This window comes from Chiloscyllium punctatum, chromosome 36, assembly GCF_047496795.1.
Source record: "Chiloscyllium punctatum isolate Juve2018m chromosome 36, sChiPun1.3, whole genome shotgun sequence".
Lineage (NCBI taxonomy): Eukaryota > Metazoa > Chordata > Chondrichthyes > Orectolobiformes > Hemiscylliidae > Chiloscyllium > Chiloscyllium punctatum.
The window spans coordinates 35,697,169-35,703,638 of NC_092774.1; the positions used below are offsets into that span (position 1 = coordinate 35,697,169).

The following is a 6,470-nucleotide window of genomic DNA, read 5'->3' on the forward strand; positions in this document are numbered from 1 at the left end:
TGGAATGATGGGTGCAGAGCGATGGACGTGATCTCTATGGACTTCAGGAAGGCGTTCATCAAGTTTCCTCATGGGAGACTGGTGAGCAAGGTTTAATCTCATGGCATGCAGGGACAACTAGCTATTTGGATACAGAACTGGCTAGGAGAAATAAGACAGAGGGTGGTGATGGAGGGTTGCTTTTCAGACTGAAGGCCTGTGACCAATGGTGTATCACAAGGATCGATGTTGGGTCCACTACTTTTTGTCATTTATATAAATGATTTGTATGTAAACGGAGGAGGTATAGTTAGTAAGTTTGTAGATGACACCAAAATTGGAGGTGTAGGGGACAGTAAAGAAGGTTACCTCAGATTACAACGGGACCTTGATCAGATGGGCCAATGGGCTGAGAAGTGGCAGATGGAGGTCAATGCAGATAAATATGAGGTGCTGAATTTTGGAAAAACAAATCAGAGCAGGACTTTTACATTTCATGGTAAGTTCCTTGGAAGTGTTGCTGAGCAAAGAAACCTTGGTTTTCAGGTTGATAGTTCCTTAAAAGTAGAGACGCAGGCAGATTGGATAGTAAAGAAGGCGTTTGGTGTGCTTTCCTTTGTTGGTCAGAGCATCGAGGATAGATGTTGGGAGCTTATGTTGTCACTGTACAGAACATTGGTCAGGCCACGTTTGGAATATTGCATGTAATTTTGGTCTGCTTCCTATCGGAAAGATGTTGTGAAACTAGAAAAGGTGCAGAAAAGATTTACAAGGATGTTGCCAGGGTTGGAGGGTTGAGCGAAAAAGCGAGGCTGAATAAGACTGTTTTCTCTGGAGCGTCGGAGGCTAAGGGGTGACCTTATAGAAGTTTATAAAATCATGAGGGATATGGATAGGGCAAATGGGCAAGTTCTTTTCCCTGGGATTGGGGAGTCCAGAACTAGAGCGCATAGTTTTAGGGAGGGGAGGGGAAACATATAGAAGGGACTTAAGGGGCAACCTTTTCCCGCAGAGGGTGATGCATGTACGGCATGAGCTGCTGGAGTAAGTGATGGAGGCTGGATAATTACAGCATTTAAAATGGATCTGGATGTGTATATGAATAGGAAGGTTTTATGGGGATATGCTGGCATATGGGACGAGATTAGGTTAGGATATCTGGGCTGCATGGACAAGTTGGACTGAAGGGTCTGTTTCCATGCTGTACATCTGTGTCACTCTGTGAGACTCCATGGGATTCTCTCGGAGAAAGTGAGGACTGCAGATGCTGGAGATCAGAGCTGAAAATGTGTTGCTGGAAAAGCGCAGCAGGTCAGGCAGCATCCAAGAAGCAGGAGAATCGACGTTTCGGGCATGAGCCCTTCTTTAGGAATTTTTATGTATAAACTATAAACATTCCATTAGTTAAATATTGTGAAGTGTGAACCCACTGTTTTCGTCCCCAAGTTCGACCTGAGCTCCCCCCTCCCCCATCCCAGTAACTCTGTTGACAGCCTTCATGTCACATTTAAAACTAGGATCAATAGATTCGTTGTCAGTCGGGGGATGAGCAGTTACAGGAAAAGGGCAGGAAAATGCATGTGGAGAATGTCAGATCAGCCACAATCCTATTGAATGGAGAAGCAGGCTCAAGGGGTTGAATGGCATTTTCCTGTTCCTATTTCTTATGGTTCCCGAGCCCTTACTTCTGAAACAGCGTCCTGGCTTCAGTATGTGCCTTTACCGAGAGTGCTGATGTTCCCTTGTGTAATATCAACAACTTAGCAGCTGCTGAAACCTCTTGCTCCTTTGTTACCTCTCAACACAATAAGCCAATGTGTTCAGGGGAGGTGATGGCCGACTTTATTGTCACCAGACTATTCACCCAGGTAATGTTCTGACTTGGGTTCAAAACCTGTCACGGCAGATGGTGGAATCTGCATTCAATATAAATCTGGAATTAAGAGTCTAACAATAAAACTGTTGTGGTTTGTCGTAAAAACGTATCTGGTTTCCTGCTGCGAAACGTGATCTGATCTGATCTACATGTGATTTCAGATCCACTGTCAGCTGATTGAATCTTCACTGCCCTTTCAGTCAATTCTGAAAACTAACCTTTTTTAACTATGATGTTGCCAGAATGATTGAAAGACGGCATAGGCTGGGACTTTTTTTGACTGGCGAGTAGAAGGTTGAGGGTGGAGGTTATGGAGGTTTATGAAGTCATGAGGGATAAAGATAAGTTGAATAACCAGTGTCTTTTCCCGAAGGGTAGGGACATTTAAAATTTGGGAGTATATTTTTAAGATGAGAGGGAAAAGATTTAAAAAGGACAGAAGGTGGCAACGATTTTTACATTGAAGGTGGTTCGTGTGTAGAATGAACTGTCAGAGGAAGTGCTGGATGCAGGTCATGTTACAATATTTAAAATTATTTGGATAAGTACATATGAGTCAAACACAGGCAAGTGGGTCTAATCTTCCCCCAGATATTCAAAGGGACAGCCAGTCAGAGGGGGGCAGGGCCACGCCTATCGTTGTTGTGTGGCATGTGTGACAGCTGCAACAAGACGTCGCAACTCCTGTGCTCAATGCTCTGACCAATGAAAGCAAGCATGCCAAAAGCCTTCTTCACCACCCTGCCTACCCACGACTCTATTTTCTAGAAGCTAATAACCCGCAACCCTAGATCGCTCTCAGTTCTGGTCCCCTTGGTGTTCTGACTTCTGACTTCTTCAACTCTGGATTTATGTTGAACTTGATGGGATACTTTGTCCAACTCAGCATTTGTAAACAGTATCGCTCGGAGGGATTCATTTGAAACTTTTGAGGAGGTGAGCTCAACAAGATTGAACTATTCAAAGTTACTTGGACTCTATTTTAAAGTTACATCAGGACCAGTAGTCAGAGACACGTACAGCATGGAAACAGGCACTTCGATCCAACTTGTCCATGCTGACCTGATATCCTAAATTAATCTAGTCCCATTTGACAGCACCTGACCCATATACTCTGGCAGCTCATTTCATATATATACCACCCTCTGCAAGAAGAAGTTGTCCATTTAATAGATTTTGCCTCTTAACCGAAACCTCTGCCCTCTAGTTCTGGACTCCCCCATCCCAGGGAAAAGCCCTTGTCTATTACCCTGTCCATGCCTCTCATGATTTTGTAACCTCTATTAGGTCACTCCTCTGCCTCTGATGATCCAGTGAAAACAGTCCCAGACGATGCAGCCTCTCCCTGTAGCTCAAATCCTCCAAACCCCTGCAATATTCCCGTAAATCGTTTCTCATAGAGTAGTCAACGTTTCAGTCCTGAAGAAGGGTTAATACCCAAAACGCTGACTACTCCACATTCTGGTGCTGCCTGGCTTGCTGTATTCTCCCAACCTCCTGCTTCGGCATGCAGTATGTAGTGGCTTAGTGTTTTCCACTTCATCCTCATCGTGCCGGGGGCCCAGGTTTGATTGCAGCCTTGGGTGACTGTATGTGAGGAGTTTGCACTTTCTCCCAGCGTCTGCGTGGGTTTTCTCTGGGTGATAATGTTTTCTTCCATACACCAAAGATGTGCATGTCTTTGGCCATGCTTCATTGCCCGTAGAGGTAGGTACATTAGGCAGAGGGAAATGGGTCTGGATGGGTTACTCTTCGGAGTGTCGGTGTGGACTTGTTGGGACAAATGGCCTGTTTTCACACTGAAGCTAATCTCATCTGCGCTACTTTTGTCACTAACGAATGACAGAGTAGACTCGACGGGCCGAATGGCTTAACGTCTGCTCCGATGGTCTTGCGGTCTTAGGTTTCTCTGGATCATTTCATTTGGCAATGAGCAGTACCAGGCTCATTGAGCAGCAATGTTCACTGAAAGCAAAGCTCAAAGTATGGTTGAACTCCTACAATGTGGAAACAGGTCCTTCAGCCCAACACATCTGCACTGATCTTCTGAAGAGTAACCCAGTCAGATCCATTTTCCTACCCTCCCTAAATTGCACACAGACCCCAAAGGGTGGAATTATTCCTGGGTTCCTGGTGCCATGAGGCAGCAGTGCAACTCTGAGCCACCATGGGGTTGTGGTTGTGGGGTGTAGGGGACACAATTGCAGTCCAGCAGAAAACAAAACAACCCATCTACTCTCCCACTGCACCCACTGTCAGGACTGGCAGGATGTTCAGTCCTGGGGTGGGGGTGACCCAAAGCAACGTCACCCGTGGGTTCTGATTGCTGGGAGCGTTGGTGCCCCTGCTGGTGCTTCCGCAAGTTGCAAGAAAATATGAACCTCTTCCCACACTCGGGCGAGCTGAAGGGCCTCTCCCCAGTGTGGACACGCTGGTGCTTCAGCAGGGCGGAGGAATTGCTGAAGGTCTTCCCGCACTCAGGGCAGCAGAATGGCCTCCCCCCCTCCGACACCGCTCTCCGCCCCCACAACCCTCCCCCTGGGTGGATTGGTTGGTGCTTCAGCAGTGTGGAGGAGCGGGTAAAGCCCTTCCCACACCCCGGGCAGGACAACGGCTTCTCCCCGGTGTGGACGGACTAGTTTCTTAGCAGGGCGGAGGAATTGCTGAAGGCCTTCCTGCACTTAGGGCAACTGAGCGACATCTCATCGATGTGGACCTATCAATGGGCCATCACGTCGGAAGAAAGAGCAAAGCCCTCCCTGAGCTCTGGGCAGAAGAACGGCCTCTCCTCAGTGTGGACCCACTGGTGTCTCTGCAGGTGGGAAGAACTGCTGAAGGCCATCTCGCACTTGGGGCCAGAGAACAGCCTTCCCCAGTGTGGACCAACTGGTGCGTCAGCAGGGCAGAGGCCTCCCGCACTCAGGGGAGCAGAAGGGCTTCTTCCCCTCTGTTTGCCCATTACTGCTTCAGAACCCTTTCAAATTTCACAATATCGTTCTGAGAGGAGGGAGACCAGAATTGCACACAATATTCCAAAAGTGGTCTAACCAATGTCCTGTACAGCCACAATATAACTTCCCAACTCCAATACTCAGTCAGAAGATTGCAAAAGCTTTCAAAACCCACAAAAAACAAACAGGAAAGAATGGAGGGAAAAATCGAATGTTTGAGAGTCAGCTTGGAAGCATCAATGAGAAATCGGCGTACTGGGTTTATTGGGTACCCATTCTCCTTAAATATACTATATACGTATTTCTCTTCTGTTCTTCATAGTTTCTCTGTGCTGCAGTGTGTAGTGGCTGGTTGAAATAATGTCCTGATGCAGCTTCGTTTGTGTGTGTTGGGATGATTGCTTCTGTGGTTAAGTATTTGGTTTGTGTGTGTTGTTTTTCTGTAGATGCTAGTTTGAAGCTCCCCATTGACTGTTTGCTCTACTGTGACATCTAGGAATGGCACTTTGTTGTTGTTCTCCTTCTCTTCAAACCAGGAGCCCCCCTCAGGCCATAGTCTCACGACTTGGAACATCAATATACAGACTTGTCAAAGGCCTCCGTAGAAGGCTAAAACACCAAGTCGAAGATTCACACAACTCTATTTACTCCATCCAAGAATTCCTGAACACCAAAGACACTAAGATCGAAGAGAATGGAATAATGATGTCCTTTGACATAACAGCCCTGTTCAATCCATTAACATCAACGTAGCCAAAGAAAACTGAAGACACTACTCGAACAACCAAAGACACAAACACAGCATCAACTTCATCAGCAAAGATAGCACTGTCAACTTCATGGAACTGTGCCTTACCACCCACTTCATATTCAGTAACAAGCCCTACAAACAAATCAACGAAACACCCATGGAACCACCAATATTAGTATTCCTAGCAGAAGCAATAATGCAGAGACTCGAACAAACAGCCCTTTCGATGATCCAACCCAAACTTTGGGTCCCCTACAGCAATGACACTTTTGTCATCAAAAAATGAAACAAATTCGAGGAAACCTACAACACCATCAATAATATCCTGACTGGCATAAAATTCACAAAAGAGGAGAACAACAACAAAGTGCCATTTCTACATGTCACAGTAGAGTGAACAGTCAATGGTAAATTCAAAACAGCGTCTACAGGAAAACAACGCACGCGAACCAAGAAATTAACGACAGAAGCAATCAACCCTACACATGCAAACAAATCTGAATCAGGACACTATTTCAACGAGCCATGGCACACAGCTGCACCGAGGAACGACGAAGATCAACAAATAAACGAGCCGAGTATTTTAGAAGCACGGGCAACGTAGGAAACCCCTGAAAACTGCTTCCCTGACCGGGAATCGAACCGGGGCCACGGCGGTGAAAGCGCCGAATCCTAACCACTAGACCACCAGGGAGACACAAGCAAACGCTGACAGCTCTACCAAAAGTTTCTTCCCTGCCCGGAAATCAAATCTGGGCCACGGTCGTGAGAAGGCGTTCACCTGTGTATCCAACAATGTCATTTCTTGTATCCATTGCTCCTGATGCGGTCTCCTCTACATTGGGGAGACTGGAGACTCCTCGCAGTGCCAAGTCACAGCGCTTGAGGGAACATCTCCCTCCCCACCTATCCG

General features: G+C 46.7%; 1 non-coding gene across 1 annotated transcript; it reads right to left on the reverse strand.

The window, feature by feature from the left end:
* Positions 1-6,179: 6,179 nt before the first annotated feature.
* Positions 6,180-6,251, reverse strand: trnae-uuc (transfer RNA glutamic acid (anticodon UUC)). The gene has a single exon. It is a non-coding gene; the product is annotated as a tRNA-Glu (tRNA).
* Between the last annotated feature and the right edge of the window lie 219 nt (positions 6,252-6,470).